This window comes from Lates calcarifer, linkage group LG3 (genome assembly GCF_001640805.2).
Source record: "Lates calcarifer isolate ASB-BC8 linkage group LG3, TLL_Latcal_v3, whole genome shotgun sequence".
Taxonomy (NCBI): domain Eukaryota; kingdom Metazoa; phylum Chordata; class Actinopteri; family Centropomidae; genus Lates; species Lates calcarifer.
The window spans coordinates 5,339,576-5,361,714 of record NC_066835.1 but is presented as its reverse complement, the minus strand read 5'-3'; the positions used below and the strand labels follow the sequence as shown (position 1 = coordinate 5,361,714).

The following is a 22,139-nucleotide window of genomic DNA, read 5'->3' as shown; positions in this document are numbered from 1 at the left end:
TATGACCAACAAAGCATTCAATTTATCTTGTAATATTCCACATTTTATATCTTGTGTTGCAACTTACATCCTATATTCAGCTTTGTAGATCTGGCGTTGTAAATCCTACATCAAATGTCAAACACTGCTCATTCCACATTCTATATCCTTCCATTGTCTTATATGTACGTTATACTTCCTGTCCTATGTCCTACATCCCACACAGATCCAGTGAGGTATGATCTATTTTCTCCACTTTATGGCTGATTTCTGACCCTAAGCCCTACATCATCCACTCTGCACTCTCCTACATCAAGATCATGCATCTCTGATCTAACATCCTACATACAATATCACATTCAGTGTCATTACATGCATTACATGTATGTCCTACATCTTTTGCCCTAGATTTTAAAATTTCCAAAAGTCAGCAAACAAAGGATATAGACAGGTTTTGGAACCTAGAACTGGATGCAGACATCTTTGATTGCATATGCCCATCATTACACGCTCTACCACTCAAGGATGCAAATGTTCCCCAAAAACGAACTAATCCTTGGTGAGGGAATAATTGTGTGGGATGGTTAAAAAAAAAAAAAGACCAAAAATACCCTGTCTTCAGGGGGCACTTTGGTGAAAATTATGGGTCTAATCTTATTAAACTCTGAGTGTTGCCACTATTTACTGGTGCTAAAGAGGATAAGCTACTTACGGAATGGTGGGGAATGAAGTGAAACTGTGATGTGAGAATATCTCTCAATGTCACTCACCATATAAACAAACTGTTCACCCCCATGCTATGCTAGCACATCATGCACTGACACAAGTCAAATACTATAGTTTACAGTGTGTATAAAAAGATTTCGCACATGCTGTGCTGTCAAGTGACTTTAGTTTGCCACAAAAACAGTTTGTGACTTTCCCGTAACATTATCAGGCAGGGATTCATGCACCCTAAGGCTAACACGCATACAAATGCCAACACACACATTCAAGGAACACAAACACATGCATGCACAAACACTTGCGCACAGAGACACACAGACACCAAAGAGCCCAGCAGGCTTTGGGAGCCATGCCCTGACCTCTGGTTCCCAGTCAAAGGGGTGCTGTTCACCAGCATACAACAGCACCACTGATCCCCTGTGTCCCTCTTGTAAATTTTGCTCTTTCTCCTCGGGGCTCAGAAGAGTCCTGTGTTGTTTTGTGAAAAGGAAGAGGAGGAAAAGGGAGGAGTGGAGAGGCAGGAGAACAGAGGAGTGAAGCCACTGTCTGTGTGTGACCGCTAAATCACTGCGTCTGCATGAAAGCTGGGATTGTGCATGTGTTTCTTTGTGTGTGTGTGTGTGTATGCATGCGTGTGTGACCCTCTACAGTACATGTGCATATAAAAAGAGCGGAGAACAAGGGACCTTCAGTCTGGGATGAAAACATAGACCAATGTTACAGGCCAAATAAGATTAACTGGTCTAATGGACACACTTATTTTCATTATTCTGCATCGTTGCTACAACCCAGAGAGAACAGGCTCGCTACTACTAGTGTCCCTGCGGCAACAATGTCCTGATAAAGGAGTCCTCACTCCGTCCACTTCTAATTTCCAAGAATTCCCTCATTCATCCTCCCATTTTGCCATATTAAAATGTTACCTCCACAGGATTTTCCATCTGTCTCGATAATATATTCATTTAAAGTACGCACAAAAGCTACTTATATTATTCATGACAGAGTTTACTGTGATGTGTCCGTGAAATTTAATACAAGCCTTTCCTTATTACAGAAAGGAATGTAGATCTGTGCGATGCAGCTTAATGAGTATAAATAAATCAGTGATATTGAGGGAGGAGCCACTTACGTACCCCTCCTCCCCCTCTTTAATCTAGCCTTCCTCATTAACAAAGGCGTAAATATGTAAATGAGATGAGACAGCATGGAAATATACAAGCCTATTACGCAATTAACATGACTGCTTGATTAAGTAATATAAAGAGACTTTACAATATCTCCATGCACACACGTATATATCCTCTCACATTAAAACTCATTTATTGTGTGAGTAATTGTCTTCATTGCAAACTCAACAACGTCTTACTGCATGCTATTTTTTCTCTTTTTGAAAAATGTTTCTTCGGCCTAAATTCTCAGTGATCTATAGTTTAACCTTGAGCCATACACAAAACCCCAAATCCAGATGTCATATATCCCACAGGCAGATGAGCTATGTGATGCGAGCTCATTGAGATTAACAACATTGCCATATAATGTTACATCTAATCCCATTCTCCTCCTGATTACCTAAGAGCCAGATAACGTCTAAATCTGCTCAATAATTGCAATGCAGATGATGATCAAGCGAGATGGAGAGAGAGTGACAGTGAAGGGTGTCGCCAGTTTGACATGATTACAGCACCGGCCTCCAGGGACCCATATCTTGATTTAGATTAAACCACGCTCGTCAAACGGAAAGCACCCATCTTTAATACTGCTGTATATCAGCCGCCGCATAAAAATCTGAGGTTCCATCAAGTCCATGAACAGTCCATGAGGGGGGATGATTAAATGAAGAAAGACGGGATGAGGGAGAAATCAAAATAGAGCGTTGATCAGAGACCGAACGTGGAATGACATCCAGCAAATATTTTGACACTGAAAACAAGTTGATATGACAGCCTGAACTAGAAAAAATATACCTGAGCACTGCCTCTGTCAAAATGACATCAGCAGTCATCCATAGCTCTGTGTGCACTATTTTATAAAATCAGGACAGAAATATGGTAATGGTATTAGTTAAAAACAGTTTCAGTTCACCCAAATTACCCAGAAAGATCTTCTCCATATTCCTCCCTAGGATTCAGAGATCAAGGGAAACATCAATTCACATGAATCACAGTTCTTATCCTCTATTATTTCTGAACTGATTCTTAGATTCCAAAAACAGTACATTACTTCTAAAGTTTCATTTACAAGGAAAAAAGGCAGAGAGAAACTGAAAGGACACAGTTTATCACAGTTATCTTCCTCAAGAATTTGGCTTCATTTGGGATTTATGTTAGCAAAAATGGACCAATGAACTCGGGCTACAACAAATTTGTCAGCCAACTTTGATCAGGTGAAGAAAATAACTTGGAGGACGTTATCTTTGAATACTTACTCAAGAACACATAAACTTCTGTTTCTTCAAAAGTCTTCAGCTCTGTGTTAATCTAAAATTACAGTTTCATTATTCCTGTACAGGCAGAGGGCTGTCAAATGTCTCCAAAATGCTGCAGTTAAACCTTGCGAACATAAAAAGCTGCGTTCTGCTGTACTCTCACTTCTTCTTTTTTCTGTTTGTCCTAACTGAATTTCATCAAGACCAGTTAACTGAACTGCCACTTATTTTTCACATTGTAATTCACTGGACTTAAAACATGAGAGAGTGGTTTGAAAGTAGTGACTCAGAGATTCCATTTTGAATTGACACCAAGATTTGAATTAAATCAAACCAAATCGTATGAAAACAAATCAAACCATTCAGAAGATTTACAAAGAAGTGTTTACTAAGATTTCTGTTTTCATCTATGATGGAGATGAATGGAATTTTGTGTTTTGATGTTTTTGCCAGATACCACTAGAGAAAAATGAGAGTATGTTTGTTTCTTTAATTTGCATGAACTGATACATTAAGTTTTTCAGATTTTACTGCAGTATGTCTCTAAACTGAATATTGTATACTCATTATGGTTAAAACTTAACTTTCATATCAAATAAATATACAGCAGGAGACTGGTTTTTGCCACCAGCAGCTCATACACATCTACCAAACGCTGAGACTTGACATGAACAGGTAGTGACGAGAAAACACTGACGGAGACACAACACCAAGGGAGAAAGTTGACAGAAAACATCACAGACAGCGTGATTTCCCTCAAGGGAAGCCTGCACAGGGGACAGCTCCATGCAAGAAAGAGATGGATGATGATCACATGACAATGTTCTTTCGCACGCAACACATTAGCAGCGTGTCAACAGAGAAGCAACTGTGGCCTGCACGAGAAATTCTCGCTGACTATCAGAAAACAATGCTGTGTACTGTGTGTCAAAAGAATAAACAGCACTGTCTAAACGGAGGAAACTGAGAGATTGGACGACACATATTGTACATCTCAAACGGCCTGGAGTTAGCCTGTGACACAGTGAATGTGTAAGTACCAGTATATGTGCTGGTGGCATGAGACCACCTACACAACCCAGACAACAGCAGAGCTGCAGCAGTATTAAGCCAGACAGTTGTTTTTCCACCTCCCCTCCAACATCTAGCTCTCTTGCTTTCCCTCTTTTCTCTGTCTTGCACTCTGTTGCTCTCTCAAGAAAAAAAAAACATGTTTCAGAAGGTGTCAGGCAATCAATATAGTGATGAGGGCTGTTGTTTTGAGGCGTGATATACTACAAGCACACCAACACAAGAGTAATGACTACTATCCATGGGCACTGTAACAGTCATGAATTATACTTTATTGGCTGCACTTCGTCAGATATATGACTCTCCTGCCTCCTCGTATGTATTCTGCAGCTGACAAGATTTGATACATGCATGAGCACACACACACATTCTCTCTCTCTCTCTCTCTCACACACACACACACAAACACACACTCATTCACACTCAGGTAAAATACACTGATCACAGAACATTCTATAAAGCAGCCAACCATGACCTGCGGGTTTACGCCAGCTCAGAGAAAAAATACAGATGAAAGCTTTTGAAAATAACAGAACAAGACATTTTCAAATCAATACTTGTTTCTCTTTTTTTCCATCCTGAACAGTGCTTGATGACCCACGCCATTAGAGCAGACTGGGAGGCGCATCTGCGACGTGCTCAATACGCTGAGCGGCATGAACAATGCTGGGGCTGATTGTAAGAGCCTGTATGCTCCTGGGGGGGTTAATAAAGGGGATTGTTCTGTGTTGTATTTTCTCTTTACTCATTTATGTTCAGCTAGGTGGAGGTCAGACATGCTGTCCCTGAAGCCATACAGTAGGTTGTATGTTTTCAGCAGGATGGCCTTGACCAGAGAACACAGAGAGCAGTGTGAATACACACTCTCTGCTTCATTGACTAAATCTTTAATACATCTTGCTGCTGCCTTCTAAGAAATACAGAAACCACTGACCATGTGGCACATGCATGTACAGTGAGAGTGTGTGTGCCCACATGTGTGAATGTGTGCTTATGTGCTTTATAAAATAATAACATACACCACATAAATGTTAAAGCATGTTTTTTTTATAGTAGGTTCAAAGGTTGAAACTGGCTCATACCTCTCTCTACACCAAAGAAAGTTCAACTTCCAGCAGCTAGGTCAGCAGCATAAAAAAAAACTACACACAATTTCATTGTGATACACTCACGCATCAAGAAACACCTGGTTGCAGAGGCTGTAGATACTCTACAGGTCGGACACGGCCACGAGCTCCTCGATTGCACAAAGTGCCTCAACTCTGCACAGCTCGAACACCCGACCGCTCCGAGCAGCCAGTTCATTCATTTTGCCTGCTTGGCTGAGAGAGTTGGTTAATGACATGACAGAGGAGCTCCATGCAAATAGCCAACATCTGTCACAGCACCAGCTCCACTCCATATATTTATTTGCTGATCCTACTTAATATTTCTGCATATTACTGGCTGTTTGTTGGAGGCGGACAGTGATGCATGTTCTTGCATGACGCCGTACAAAAGAAAGCAATCTCCTGCAACCCTCACATCCACTCCTGCTGCTTCTTCTAAATGCATATTTTGTGCTGGCTTTGCAGCCCGCTGAAGGTCAGAGAAAAGTAAGGCCCCTTTATTGTGGAAATAGGAGAAACACATTTGGTGGAGGTAATGTGTGCTGCATTTATCACCGACACAATAAGGAAGGCTAGATAATATATCTCTATGCAATGTGGAAGGAATACATTACATGGGGGTGTTGTGATGGCTGCATCTTGGTGTTATCTGAGTGGGTTATTTAGGTTTATCTTGTATCATGGTGACATTTAGATTCTGAATATCCAAGGTGCCCGCTGACTTACTTTAAACTCATTTCACCAAGTAAATGCATATGTTTATATACCTACACTAAAACTTTAATAACTCAGGCACCTTGCTCTTATCTCTAAAATAGAAGCTGGTCAGGTATAAAATCCTCCTGAGACAACCTATTTGGCATTTAGCTGCCAGTACCTCATCACTTTCCTCTGCTGTCTTCCCCAACTTCTTTTTTTTTTTTTTTTTCATGTGTGGGGGTGGGGTCAAACGTCGACATGGCTGGTTTTTCCCTGTCTCTGATCCAGTGTCAGCCTTCAGAAATGATCCCTCACCGACACGGGGCTGTCTCAGGTGCCCCCAGTGCTGACTGGCAGGCCTTGGAAGTGGAGAACTGCTTTAGCCCCAACGTTCAGTCAGCCTGCCTGCTCGCTGACACATTCAGACAGATAGATCACTGAGGACCAATGACAGCTCGTTATTGCTAGAGATGATAGAAGCTCACCATAGGGATTTGTATCAAAGCAGGAATGTTTGTGTGTGTGTGTGTGTGTGTGTGTGTCTGCTTGCTTGCATAGAAGCATTAGATGAGAGGTGAAGACACGGGGAATGAGGACTGCCAGCGGTTTTCTAACCTGAAAACAGGAAAAAGGTCCCTGACATCTAACAAGTTTTCAAACTAAAAGACATCATTCCTTTTTCTTGCAATTTGAGTTCTTGGCAAGCTTAATCTGATGATTTTGTAACAAGTTTCTATGTCTGTTTGTTTGATGGTTATTGTTACAAAAATTATATTTGCCTTATAGTGGAAACTACAAAAATCTAATCACTTGTTCTTTGGCTTAAGTCCTAGCTGTCCAACCTCAAAATGTGCTCTAATCTAATAAAAGGCAATTAAATTAACCACCGAGGATGAAAACAGAACAACTTCATCTGAGAGAAGGAAGAAAGTCAGGTTTTAGGTAATATTATCTGAAGGGGCAAACTGTAGTATTATACAAATATAACACTGTATGATCAATATTCCTTATCTGCTATACGTGTGTACAAGGTAATAAGTATCATAAATCTACTGTATGTACATCAGTGAAGCCAATTTACTGATAACTAGATCTGATGAATGGTTAAACAGGCTATAATCAATATTTTGTGTATTAACACTGGATCAAAGGGCTAAGTGTATTGTGAAAGTCATTGCTGTGTGGCTAACCCACAGACTCTGTATTTCCCCTCGGCTCTAAGACATTTTGAGCATCTTTTAACTCACTTTTTTTTTTTGCTCTCTGGTCGGCAACTTTATGTTTTAGTTCATACTCACTGTACCTGGCAGCTGTTTTTGTAGTGAAAAAAGCTACACTACCTGTTCTACATCTAACATCTGACAGACAAAGTTAGCAACTAGCTGGTGAACAAAGCAGAACAAAAAGCAACTAAAGATGTTGATCAGAAACACAACTCCAAGTGAATGCTAATGGTTTTCAGGGTCTGCTGGATGTTGAAATAACTGTTAGCTAACATTAGCTATATTAGATTTAGCAGGTAAATGTTGTGTTTACACCTTAATGCACTACCGTCAAATGGCCAAAAATTCATTTAATGCAGGTTTAGGTTTATACAAGTTACATTTTATTACTTCTGGATACTGAAAATTAGTGTAAACATTTTTCATATGACCTAACCGGACCTAAGAGGACATACTACATCACACACCTTATGGTTAACTTTGGTCATTACTCTTAAGTAATACTGGTGTAAATGTATTTTCAGTGCCTGTATGTGTATGATTTAATGTATGTATCTGTATCATATCTAACAATCTTGTTCAGTTCTCCTCAGCAAAACTTGTTAACACTGTCTCTATATGTGGGCTGTGTATTTCAGTATGTGTGTGTGTAGGTCTGTGTGTGTGTGGGACACATCATCATCATCATCATTCCATAAAACTGTCAATCCCAGCTACAATCAGCCCTTTTCATGGGAAGGCCATGGCAAAATGAAGCTTTCATGCTCAGACAGTGAGGGCTATTGATCTCAGCTATGTAATCTGAAATGACTTCTGTGTTATTATTTCTCTTGTACTCTGTGACCCAGATAGAGCATGAAATGAGTGAGAGAGTGTGTGTGTGTGTGTGTGTCTTAGGGGATGATGATGTGCCTCTTTTTATATCTGACCTCAGTTATGCAACACAGGTTATTCAACATGCTAGGCCAATGGGAGGGTTATACCCTAAAGTGTGTGTGAGTCTTTTGTTGTGTTTGTGTAATTGGTAGTGTGTGTTCATCAAAGTGTGCTTTTTCCTGTGTCGCTTTTATTTTTTAAAGAATCATTTTCACTTACCAGTTTAGGATCAAAAGAGATGAGCAGCAGAGGACAGCGGAGGAGTGGTGAGTCATGTTCTATCTGAATCTGTGATACATATATAACCACTGAGAGAGAGAGGGAGAGAGAAAGAGAGAGAGTCCTGCTGTTAGCTTGAGTAAGCGATGTGATAGTAACCAGATCATCCATAGATTAGCCTCTTTCTTTCCATAATAACCTTCAGTTGCTCTCTGCTCAGCCAGACCAGAGCTCAGACTCAGTACTGGCTGAAATTGTATGTGTGTGCTGCAAGAATTGAATAACTTCATCATATCCAGATTATATCTCATTCTATATCAGATTTCATCCACGTCTTGGTCTTTAAAGCATGTATATTTGTTGTTTTAAAACCTCAAGGAGAAAGAGTGTAATATGTTATGGACTTGTCATGAGCTCATTAGTGAGCACAAGCAGCAACAGTCACCACACATTGAACAGAAATAGAAAAGAGCAAAACCATCTAAAAATCAGATTGAAGGCCAGCACATGTTTTAAAACTCACTTGATTAGAAAGGGAAAAAAGGGTTGCTGATTAGGGAGCCCTGTAGTTTAGGCGTAACTTGCACAGGCCCTATGATTTCTACTTTGGAGTTTCTCAGCAGGAGGCTTCCACACTGCCTGTGTATTCAGTCTTGTTTCTGTGAAAACCAACTGCTGGAGGCTCCCTTGGCTTAGAGGACCATGGGTGTTGGCCCAGTTAGCCAGGATCAATATGTGTGCTTGGGAATACATACTCTAAGTATGAGGTGAGTCCAAATTAGAGTCCAGAGCTGGAAGGGATGCTTCAGTTTTTGAATATTAAACATTTTCCATCCATCCATTCCAATACAATTTACATGGTTTACCACATGTAAACTCATTGCACTGTCTCATCACTACACTGTACATGTACTGTAGGCCCTCTGCTGCTAGACATCAGAGCTCTTCATACAGCCACTTGGTTCTAGGGAATGGTGACCCAACCCAGGACCTGAGTTGGACTGGGTCTCAAATTATGTTTAGTCTAATTGGGTCAGGTAGTGTCTAGTTTTATTGCCACAGGTCTTAGGTTTGTTTATCAGTGTGTCTATTACCTAAGTGAATCTGAGCATACACAGTATCAGTTCTGATTGGATGGCATGACATTATCACCATAGGAAAACTACTTTCAGGAAATCAGCAGCCTATAAAGGATGTAAAAGAGTAATGCTATTAAATGAATTTTACAGAAAATTGGTTAGAATCTTGTGACTGTCTATTCCCCAGCTGGCTATGTTTTATTCTTAAGACTTTATTCAACTGTGACTGCTTATTAATTGATTGTGAATCATGGTGCTCCATGTTGCTGTTCATGGTCCTTTTAGATTATGTCTCTCTTTTTTAAAAAATTGATTTAAATGGGAAACCCCTGCATCAAAGTTTGATTACAAGTAATGGCGACTTTTGGAAAAAAAAGTTGTATAAACCCTTTTGCGGCTCCAGAGGGAGCTTCAAAAACCTAATCAATTGGCTCAAATGATGTCACATGAGTTGGTGTGGGTTGGGCCTGAAGACTACAACCTATCAGAACCAGATTTCTGTAGACCAAATCCAATCATGAAGACCTCTACTGAAGATTGCTAAAAATATACAAGTATTAATCCAAAGAAAATTGGACCTGCTGCTTGGTTTTGTTGATTGATCAGTGCTCATCAACAAAAGGTCTTGACTGTTAGGAAGTCTCAGGAATTACACCTCTGTCAGTTATTCACATTTTTTTCCCACCGTTTTTTTCCACTCACATGAGAGTTTAGCTGAGGTCACATGTGAGTCAGTAAGGTCACAAGACAGCCATGAAACTGTGGCCACGTGAATTACTGCAAGGTGTGAATTGTTGTGAAACTGCCTGTTTTATCTGCCTGTAGCTGATAATTTGTGAAACAGCTATGACCGGGATGGCTGAAATCTTTGTGGCCAGACTGAACAGGATGTTCCCATGACCTCTTTTATAGAGCAGTATCCTCATCTAATAGGGCTGCATTTGCAAGGAGCTGTACAGTGGCTTAAATCTCATAATCAACATCAGATTGATGATTAAAATGTTCTTTTTACTCAGTGAAACACACCTTTTAACCATTCTAGTAAATATGTTATTCACTGTTCAGACTGTTCACTTGTTGGGATGTGTGTATTTAAAAGTCACTGTTACCCAAGAGGCCAATCACATCTTGATTGTATGGACTGTGATGACGCCAGAGCCACATATGTAGCCACATCACCATCACACCTGTAATCAGAGTAAAGAAATCCCCAGTGGTTCTTGCTGCAATAATGATGCATGATTTCCTTTCTGAATTTCATCACTTGAACGGTGTGTGTGACTCCATATCTTGTTTGGCATCCTTTGGGAAATGGGACTGTCAAGCATGCAGAAATCATGGCTTTAACTATAAATACTGCTGATGTCCCATATTTCAGGTGAACAAACAACAGTCAGCTTACAGCACTGGTTTCAGCTCTGTACTTATCAGATTAGTCAAGTTTTAAGTCTCTCAGATGGGAACTGAGTCCCATCATCCCTTTCAGGGTTTGTTTTTGTGCGCAATTTCAATCGCACCAGGACTAGACCACTATATATGTGTGTGTGTTTGTGTGCACATGTGTGTGTGTGTTAATGTATGTCTGTAGTACTCATCAGTATTCATCTGCTAGAAATATGCATTTTTAGAATGGGCAGTCGTCTGGCTGTAAAAGTAAGATAACAAGAATATTGCACCTTTTTGAAAGAGGCTGAAAAGGGGGACAAATCTTTAAGCACTTGACCCTCTGCCCTGCTAAAGAAAATAGCTAAGTATGTAATTTAAAAGTGTGAAACGTGATTGCATGTTTTTTTGCGGTAAAACCACTTGCAAAACCATTTTGAGATTTTCCCCGTGCCTAGATAAGGAGACTTTGAAGAAGCAATTTCATGTGATGTTAGTCCAAATCCATTCCCCTGAAGCCTTTAAGCTGGGGCTGAAATCTCGCTGGTGTGAGGAGTTTGTGTCTTACTGATCGGCTAAGCCCCATGCCTCTTTAGCTGCCACTATTCACTGCAGCACTCCCTTATTCGGGCACACTCCAGCCTCACACGAGGCAGGAGTCGGGGCGGTAAATGACAGCGAGACAGGTTCGGAGTCAACTGTAAGGCGAGCACAGGGCTCGTGTAATGTTTTCAGATAAAGTTTTTAAAGAGAAAAGGGAATACAAAGACTCAAAAAAGAGGCGCCTTCACCCATTAGCTGCAAAAAAATCAGAAAGCATAAAAGATGAGGAGAGTGAAAACAAAAAAAAAAAACATCCAGATGATTGAATTAGCACCAGAAGCAGCCGTACGCTCTACATATTCCATATGGTCCAATAACATTTGTTGATCCCAGGCTCTGTATTGTGCTCAGATCTCTGTGTACATCCCTCACAGGAGTTTCCCATAGTTTTAATTACCAGCTCATCTGCTGCCAGAAGAACATCACGCCTGTTCAACTCCAGCTTTCATTGCAGAGACTACACACGCTCTGAGATTCTCTCCGAATTCTCAGCTTCTGCTGCTCTTTGCCTCTCCGTCTTGTTTTTTTAATCTCTACCAGTTTCCTCTTGTCTTTCTTCCTGATGACATGACACAAAAAAGAAAAAAAGAAACTGTGAAGGCAGTCGAAGTGTGCGAAACAGAGCTGCTACGAGCAACGATTGCAGGGCAGTTGCGCGAGAAACAAACATCAACAACCCACGACAGCAGCGGCAACAGTCGTAGATCATCATCTGCTGCAGCAGCAGCAGCACATGAGATTACATTTACTTCAATTTACACTGTTAAGAGAAGAAGAAGAAGAGAGGAGGGGAGAGGGAAGAGATTGAAAATGACATTACATGTTATTTGTTGTGTCTTCGCTGTCAAGCCAACGGCAGAGGGAGGGAGGAGGTCAGATGGTTAAGTGAGGTTAGAGAGAGTGTGTGTATATGTATGTGTGTGTGAGTGAGAGAGAGAGACAGAGAGAGAGAGAAAGTCCTCTACAGACACTAATGCCAGCACATCCGCCTCGGGGAGGAAACATAATGGTAAACCTGATGAACTCATGTTATCTAATCCCTACTGGAATACACACATACACACACACACACACAGTGTCTGTCTCTCTATCTCTCTGTCTTTGGCTGTTCCTAAACAGAGCCTTGGTATGCTACCTTCAGTAAAAACGCTCTTCATCAGTACAACACCACGCTGATGAATCTTTTATTTCTATCTGCACCCAGTGATTGTGACACTTTGGCTGAGCCTAGGACTCAAGAATTAGTGTCAATAATTGATGTTACCTAAAGGAACACAGTCTCCAACAAGGATGTGGTTATGAGGGCTTCCAGCCGGCTAGGAGAAATAACCCGGTGTGAGTGATTAGTTGTTGGTGCATGCAGACTGTGGGGTGATGCTGAGTTTAAAAAAAATAATTAAATAAAATGAAGAGTTAAAACCCAAAGCGATTTCAAGCTCCACATTAGAGTTGGTCTGCTTTGCTGCCTCATCTTCATCTTTTAGAAAAGTACACAAAACACTACCCCTGAGCGCTTGAGAGTGTTTGTGTGTGTGCATGGGGGTTGGGGGGTGGGTGGGTTGTTAGGCACTCTCATCTTTCATTTATACGGTCAAAACACTGAAGTTCAGTAATTGGATGGACATATGTACTATAACTCAAGCCACGTTTACCTCACCACCACATGCCCTCAGGCAAGGTCTGAGCATAGATTAGCAAAACTGTCTGCAGAACTCTGCACTCATCTGCGGCACTAGGGCTTTTAATGTGAAATCCAATAGTTTCAGGGTCAACTGATCTCTGACAACATGTCTGGATGTATTATTCAATGCGAGTGGAGGTTTGGGCAGCAGGAGGATGGACATGTCTGAAGAAAAAAAAAAACAAACAATCCAAGTGCATGTCCTTCAAAGATGCAAAGAGCTGAAATGCACAGACAAAAACAACTACTGTGTGTTTTTTATCCTTCAATGTGGCGACACATTATGCAACAGATTGAAACTTGGAGTCAATCCACAGAGCAGAGTCGAGGCTTTAAGCTGAAGCTGCAGTTCAGAAAAAAACCCCAGAAAGATGGTGTCTGACCCCTGCAGGGTCACACTGAAGTTCTGCTGAACAGATCCTGTTACTGCTCATGCATAAGGTCTCAACATTTTATTTTTATTGCTGTCATGTTCAATCAGCTCCCTTGAGAATTGGGTCACCACCCCACCCCACCACCACCCCCCACCTTCTCCTCCCGTCTCTCCATCCTTCACTCTGAGCCCCAGTCGCTCTCTACGACACAAAGAGGTCTTCCCTGAGACGTAAACCATGCTGTTAATTAAAAGATTCCTCAGTGGGCATCTGTGCAGTAATCTGTGTTCACTGCATCTCAGTCGCACATGGATCATTTGACTAACGCACAACTACCCATGCATTAATGAATGTATAATCATCCATATATGAAACTGCTCTGGAAAGAGAGATGGAAGCGGGGGGGGGGAGGGGGGATTGATTGTTAATAGTTTTATGACTGATAAACAAAGCAATCGATCAATCTGTGTGTAGCTGGAGAGGCACTTACATGGGTTCCTGGACGACTGGGAATAATTTGTCGTCTCGCGGTGTTAACCCTTCCAAGCATGGAGGATGTGGATTAATTGTGAGATGGGTGAGAGGGATGGGCGGATTTCTTCACCATGCAGAAATGATTAACGCTGCAGTTAGACTGCACCACAAACATAACAGCTGCAGTAAACGTCTGAAAGGATATGAATGATTGCGTGCGTGTGTGTCTGTGTGTGTGTGTGTGTGTGTATAAGTGTGCAATTATGTTACATGAAGATGGTCCAGAGAAAAAGTGATAGAGGATGGGTGAAGATTAAATAAGTAGAAAAGCGTCTGATTATCTGAAAAACTCATTGTCATATTATCTTTACTGATAGTAGAGTGGGTTAAAAACAATACAAAACACACAATCTCACGGAAGGTTTAATATTTTTCACAAATTATATGGCGCACTGTTGGGGTAGGCCTGAAACTGTCCCAATAGAGGCCAGATCATGCGACCATCTGCAACATCCCATCTGGGATAGTCTATCATAAACGTTGATTTGGCCAAGAACACGCACCCTCTAAACATAGTGCACTTTGCCAGGAGAACAGTTGCCAAGACGAGGGAAAACATTCACACAGTTTTCACAGCTAATTGTAAAACATCATCATTAGGAGGAGAGCTGTATGCCAACTCAGCCAAATCAGCATCAGACAACACAAAAAACTTTTGTCAGTAGGACTGTCGAGCAGTCGACAGAGCTCGGCAGGGAGCAGGAGTAATTTCTCTTTTAACCCATGTTCAGGAATTTGTAATCTGTTCTATTGAATTAATTAATTTGTGTGGTAAATGAATATTTTGTGCTCTCAAATTAGCATCAAGTCACCAAACTGGGGACTGGGAAGTGGACTTACAGATTGCTGTGGCTACTGTGGTCAGATAAGAAGGAGCAGTCAGCAGGTTAACAGGTGAAATGATGTAGTGCCACAGAATCAGTCACAACATTAAACCCACTGACAGGTGAAGTGAATGACACTGATTTATTGCATCACAATGGCACCTGTCAAAGGGTGGGATATATTAGGCAGCAAGTGAACGGTCAGTTCTTGAAGTTGATGTGTTGGAAGCAGGAAAAAAGGGCAAGCATGGATAAGGAACTTTGACAGCTGTGTTGGCTAGACCAGGGGTTCTCAAACTTCTGTGGGGCCAAGGACCCCTTACAGGGGAGTAATTGGTAAGAAAGGGGAGCAATATTTGTACAGCTTCAGCAGTGAGTTCAGGATACTCATCGAGCCTTCGGTGTCCTATCACAGGATGATTCCAACAGCTGCTCTTCTGCCTTGCCTGTCAGACCATTTGCTGTTGCAGCTGGTGCAAAATGATCGTAGACCCAGTCAACAGCGATGCCTGGTGGCGACCTCCCTCAGTGTAGCCACCGACACATTTTGGTCTAAAACTGAACTCGAGCTAACCATTGCCATGTTTTTTCAATTTAGCTGGTTTGGGCTTGGCATCACTTGATGAAGTGAATGGACTTTAAAAAGGTATCCGTCATTGCTAGCTAGATATGCTAATCTGCAGCAGGAGCCATGCACCAGGTGTGTCCTGAGCAAAGTGTGATACAAGCGAGTGATGCGTGACAGATATATACATGATATGTCACAATCATATCAGAGTTTTTTTTAAATGTGAACTGAATGTAAGTGGGAGTTATTGACTCAATATGTTTGTTTTATGGGTGCAGTGGTCCCCATTTGTAGTTACACACTTTTTAGTGATACGCCATAACTTTTAAAATTTATTACAAATTATTTCGCAGACCCCCAAGCTTTGGCTTGCGAACCCAGGGAATCGTGGGATGACTGGGTCACTATGCAGTGGTCAGTATACCTACCAAAAGTGGTCCAGGGAAGGACAAGTGATGGACCGATGACAGGGTCATGAGCACCCAAGGCTAACTGACGTGTGTGGAGATTGACCCATGTGGTCTGATCCCATGGAAAAGCTACGGTAGTACAAATTGTTTAAAAAGTTATTACTCGCTATGATAGAAACAAATGGTTTGAGGAGCACGACAAAGAGTTCAAGGTGTTGCCTTGGCCTCCCTAGATCTTAATCCGATTGAGCATCTATGGGATGTGCTGGAAAACTTCCCTGCAAGGGAAGGAATATGCAGTAGGTGGTGATATTTCTATCAAAACACAGAGAAATTAAGTGTAATGTAGTGATCTTGATACCAAAATACTGACTGTATCAAATCTGCACCTCAGTAAGTCTTGCCCTGTGTTCATTCCTTCATATTAATATTGTTAGGTTATCATATTTGTCCTTATTTATGAAACACTCACAATTTATAAAGATGTGATGCTACTTTGAAACAAGTCTGTCTACCACTGTGTCGCCTTCTGTGGTGGAAAATAAGATGTGACAGTCATCCATGGCCATGGATAATCTAATCTAGTGTCCCTTCTCAACCAGTAGTTCCAGGAATTTGGAAACCAGGAACTAAATGCAAGAACTAAAATTACCTTTTGCGCATTCCTGCTTGCATTTTCACATTTTTCACATTTCTTTTTTTTTTTTTTTTGGTTAAGTTGTTCTATGCATTTACTGTTGCACAGCTGTAGTGTTTGAAAGGAATGAATGTATACAAAGGAGGCACGTAGTGAAAAGCCTTGGAGTCCACAGCACCTGTCTCTAGGGGAGCAACATTGTGTTTAATGTTTGATTCTTACATGTTCCTGCTGTAGTACATAACTGCATTGAAAGAAATAGGAAATACAATTTTGTTTGTCTCATTCACTGTCTTTGTTATCTTTCCGGTTTGCAAAGTGACCAAAAGTTCCATACTTTCAGGTCTAGTGAAGATACCTGAATAAGTTTCATTTGCTGGAGAAGGCCATGGGATAGGATTGAAAGGTTTAGAACGCTGTTAGCAAGTGAACACTGGGTATAGAACACTTTATCACAGATATGTGCCCCCCAAGAATGAATCTATGTGCTCAAGATCTATTGTTTTATGATGATTTACAAATTTGCATGCAAGTAATCTGTACCCAGAATACTTGTTCTCTTCCAATACCTCCAGGTTTCATAGCAGTCAGTATCTTGAGTTAGATGATCCACTGAAAGCAATACAATAAATATATTCTCTATCAAAAAGTGCATTATAGATGCAACTGTGTATTAATCTATTGTCAAGTTCATGTTACCCAAATACTGACTCCTTTACCATGAGAAAATTAGCATTTAAATTGGACAACATCCTTTTATGTGCACAAGGCCAGCTGGGCAGCGGAGAGTAAGGCTACTCTGAGAGGAATAATTGTAATGTGCATGTACACCTACAGGCAAACAGCGGAGTCATTCCAGCATTTCCAGCAGTCCAGGAGTCAATAAGGTGAGTCCCTGACAGCATGACACAAAACTGTCTGTGCCACTTCTCACCACACCATGGGCCAGATCCCAGCAGCAGGTGAGGCATCTAACGGGGGCAAAGACTGTTGACAGTGAGTCAAAGTGACAGACAGATCACACTTTACATCAGCAGCAATCCCAAACCACAAAGCACCAGTCCTCTGCACCAACACCTTCAGTTTCACTCTGGTGTCATCACCCTGCTTTCCCCCCTCCTCGCCTCACCTAAACTCACCCCTCACCCTCTACTGCTTCCATTTTACTCTTCCAACCCATGCTCAACACACACAAAACAGGGGGGAGCCAAAGGGAGTGTTCAAGAAGAAGAACAATTTACTACAACGATGGTCAAATGTTCATGAACGTTCAAACACTAAGATCTCCAGGGCAACATTCTATTGATTGCTCATGATCAATGCCTTTTATTTCTTTTGTGTTTAAAAAGAAGTATTAGGTGTGCACACTGGGTGGGAGACTAATTAAACACCCCAACAAAGAGATCTTGGACTAATCACTGGTCCAACTGCAGCCTCTTGTCATGAATACTTCATCTGAAATAGTTTGTATTCATAAAATCATTCTAATGACCTCAACTGACTTCACACTGCAGTAACAGCAGCCTCTGGGCATTGGGTTTACTTTCTGCTTCAGCACTTGTTTGTGTGTGTGTGTTTGTTTGCAGCATACTGCAGGCTTTCGTGTGCAAGTGCACTATGAAAAATATTAATCTTAACATGTCTTGTCATAAAATCATTTTCATTCTTGAAACAACAGAGGACTTCTTTGTGATAGTGGTTTGTTTTATTTTGCCTTGTTTCATGACATGAATACTTGGTCTAGAAACAAGTTACCTGTTCATTATATATTAATGTATTCATATGTGCAGTGCAGTAATGTTAAACACAAAATCCAAAGTGTTTGTCACCTTGTGTGTTTGCACCTGTCCTGATTGAAAGTGCCAATAAAATGTGTTCAAACCAGAGCTGGTGCAGTGCAAGTGTCACATTCTACAGCATTTCACACATCAAATCAACAGCATAAGCCCAGTAGTATCACGCTTTGTCTGGCTTCACATTTCTCAAGTTTTGCAATGGCTGTTTCAAAACAACAGGCTTCCACAACAAGTCTGCAATTTCAGCTGTAGTCCCAATCTCATTTCTGTAGAAACATATGGACTTTGACTTGTTTATATGCTACCATATAACATATGGAAACATAATACTGTCTGAATTCTATATATATTTTGTGCATTGAGGAAACATTTCTGATTAAAGTTTGAGCAAATCTTAAAATGTTTATACTAATGTATGTGTAAAAGATTCACTGATAACGTATTTCCTTTGGCTATGAGCAATATTTTTACAGCAACAACAGACAACATGGCTATGTGTAATGTGAAAGGGGTCACTTGTGGTGACTAACCCACAGAAAATTATTTATAACATAATAATAATCATTATTTATAACCACACTGCATTTCCCCTCAGCTCTATGAAGATTTTCAACATCTGTAAGCTGAAGTTGTGGACTATAAAACTAAAACAGGTTTTGCAGTCCGCAACTTTTTGCTTCACTCTCACCGCTCTCATAGAATGGTTTTCAGCTGCAGCAGGCAGCTATTTTCAGCCAAAAAACTCTAATAACCCGCTGTACACTACCTACTCAGCACTTCTTCCTCTTCCCCAATGTGAAATTCAAGCTGAAGGGTCACTGTTTTAACACAGTGGAGGAGATCCAGCGCGAGTCACAGATGGCGGTTGACGTGCTTTCAGAACAGGACTTCCAGAGAGTGTTCCAAGCATGGCAGGAGCGCCGGGAGCAGTATATCACTGCACAAGGTGACTACTTCCAACGGGATTGCAGCCAATTTTAAATCTGGTATGGTTTTTGCTTGTTAGAGGCACAGTCTCAGAACTTTTTGATCGTACCTCATAGTGAAAAATTCAACTCCATTTCCATCCACTTGTTTTTATGTGCATGTCCAATCTATTTAAAAATTCATAGAAATGTCTGAATTTTGGAATAAAGTAAAAATATTGCAAAAAAGTTTTACACTTTTTACACAATAAAAACTAAATGAGATAAGAAATAGATGGAGACAGGCTTACTGAATAGATCAGGGCTTACATAAAGTATGTAACTTAAAGGTCTACTGAAGAGACAAAAAATAGTAGCAGACAAGAACTTAAAGTCTATGTTGACCCCTGAGAAGGTTGTAATGTTCCTCAAATTTATATGAGATAACAACAAAAATCATAAATGCCATACTTCCATCATGTTTTCTATGTAATTTTCCATCATTTGAGATTTGACTTGCACTCTCTTATAATTATGACATCTCACTGTGGCACTGGACTGAGCTCCACCAGCTATTTATCTCCCAGCTGCTGACAGTCCTGACACCACATGGGACTCAGGTTATGTGCTCAGTCTTGTGCTTGTACACCCACCATCCACCCTGACCGCCTTTCTAGGAGACAGGATTCGTAGAAGTGCGGTGTAGAAGTATGGTGTGCATATTCATGTGGTTGTAAGAAACTGTCTTTTCAAGCATCGGTAAGGCTGCCACTTGGGGCAGAGCTGCAAAAACTAAATCTTACATACTCATATCCTGCAGCCATAGCCGGTCAGCTGCAGTATACAAACCCAGCAGGACAGATCAGTGTGGTTTATTTGCACCTGGGATGAAAATGTTTTGAGGGGCTGTCATTTCATAGATGTGCGTATGTAATGACACGATGAACCTAAGGTCCTAGGGATTCTTCAGCGACCAAGCCTCGCATTTAGTTTTTGATTAATGCTGGAGAGTGATAGATGGGTGAATTGTCCCTGGCGTATGTCTCCGTAGCCTCCCCGCCTACCGTCTTTCCATTCATCTCACCCTCCTTCCCCTCACACTCTTTCCCTCCCCTTTCTCCAGCAGCAGTAGGGAAACTGGGGATGTGAACACGCACCTCTTTGCCAAGCCTCACAGCTCCCCTGGCACCACACTGCAACATAACACCTTCCAAACCCTCCTCCTCCTCCCTCCCTCGCGCTGCTCCCCTTTTCCTCTCTCAGCACGGCTGAACAGCATGTTTGATTTTACAGGATCTAACTCTGCTAGGGTTTGACCTTTATGGGTTTTCAAGGCCGATACTGATATTTTTGGATTTAAACTGCTGATAGCAAAAACTTAAGTATTTTCAGTGGCTCCTTCATCATTTGTTCAGAGCAGAAAAACCTGTGAAACAGCATCAGACCATGAGAAAAGAAAATGCTCCATTAAAACGCATGAAATGCTTGAAGTTGATTCAGCAGCTCCTGAAGGCAGAGTGAGGCACTTTAAGGATAACTGTGGGTTGTTACATCTTTGGTCATACTTTTGAAGTGATGCCATCATTTTGCAACTGGCCAATGAGGGGGTAGGTAACAAGCTGAGAGAGCTAAAACATCTACACAAAGAAAAACAGTAAGTGAGTGTGCCTGAAATATTGGTAATAATGCCTTATCCCATAATCCCACAAGAAAGCAGCGTGCCCAAAACTATGGCAAGAACAGAAGGTAAAAGTTGGTAAACTGTGATGAATATGATCAATGGAGAGTTTGGGTAATTGTTCTACCATGTACCTTTCTCTCCCAAATAAGTTTTGCTAACATTAACTAAGACTTTTGTTAAAAACTTGCATTTCCCCTGACTGATCATGTTTCTTACCCTATCAACTTTTTATTATTTTGCCATGTACCAAAATCTCAGAGCACAGTGTTATAGTGTGAGTGCAATGTTGTAATTACTGATAGAACTTAAGGTCAAAACTACTAAAATAAGTTCTAATAAATTGGATGTTTCCTTTAAAGTTATTTGGTTAAAATTATTTGGTTGAGAGCTGACATACAGATAGAGAAACAAAAATTCTCAAGCTGTGACCTGGGAAAAAGATATATGAATAACGATAGGCCAAGATCTGAAAGGTTAGTATCGGCCATGTACATTGGTCTAAACCAAAAATCTACAAACCAGGAACCCTGACAGGATGTGCTCTCTCGCTCACATTTTTCTTTTACTCTTTCTCTCTCGCTCTTGCATCTCGCCAGCTGCCTCCAACACAGTAATGACAGTTTTATCAGTTTAACCACGTTTGCCATCTCCAGGACTGGGCTGCTCTCCAGTCCTGTCTGCTGTATGCTCGGCTCTGCTCAGCTAAAACCAGACACGAACAAGAGCTCCTTGTATATCCATTATGCAGATCTACCGTAGCTCCCACTGTCGCCGCGTGTGTGCTGCTGTGCTATATATGTGCTGAAACCTGTCCAGGTTTAGCATATGGAACTTGCCTGCCAACACCTATTTCACTGACACCTAGTCTCCTCCAACTACAACCTGATTGTTATGTGTTCTGGGTCATGGACATGGAAATAAGAAAGAAGAAAAAAAATATAAATTATACAAATGAGAAGCATATTTGCCAGTTGTGCCTGATTGATTTTCAAGACAACTACAAGAAATGTAAAGTTTGTTCATATTGCGCCATTGTAATAGAAATTTAACACTGCCTTCACCCCGTGGTTGCCTTAAAACCCACTGTAAACATTATGCACTGAGAGTAGGAGGTCAAATACCAAGTATAGTTCAGGTCAATAAAGTCTAAACTCTAATACTGTCTTATTACGTCTTGAAGTCATCCCTAGATCTGAACCAGCATTCACACCGCAGTTCTAAATCCATCTCCCCTCCCACCTAAAGATAGAGTCCAGCTCTTTTTATAGCAGGCTGATCTGCAGAATTGCACATTCTATTTCAGACGGCCCAGGCTCACATCATTGTTTGTTTTAGCA

The 22,139-nt window shown here is 41.1% G+C and overlaps 1 protein-coding gene across 2 annotated transcripts in view; it reads right to left on the bottom strand.

The window, feature by feature from the left end:
• The window catches only part of e2f3 (E2F transcription factor 3), a 203,042-nt gene that overhangs the window by 6,589 nt on the left and 174,314 nt on the right, over positions 1-22,139 (bottom strand). Inside the window, exon 8 of one of the 2 annotated variants that reach the window (XR_007808870.1) lies at positions 8,328-8,416. The exons of the other annotated variant lie outside the window; for it this stretch is intronic. The gene's annotated coding sequence lies outside the window, so the exon portion shown is untranslated. The remainder of the gene's footprint in view (positions 1-8,327; positions 8,417-22,139) is intronic. 2 annotated transcript variants of the gene reach the window in all.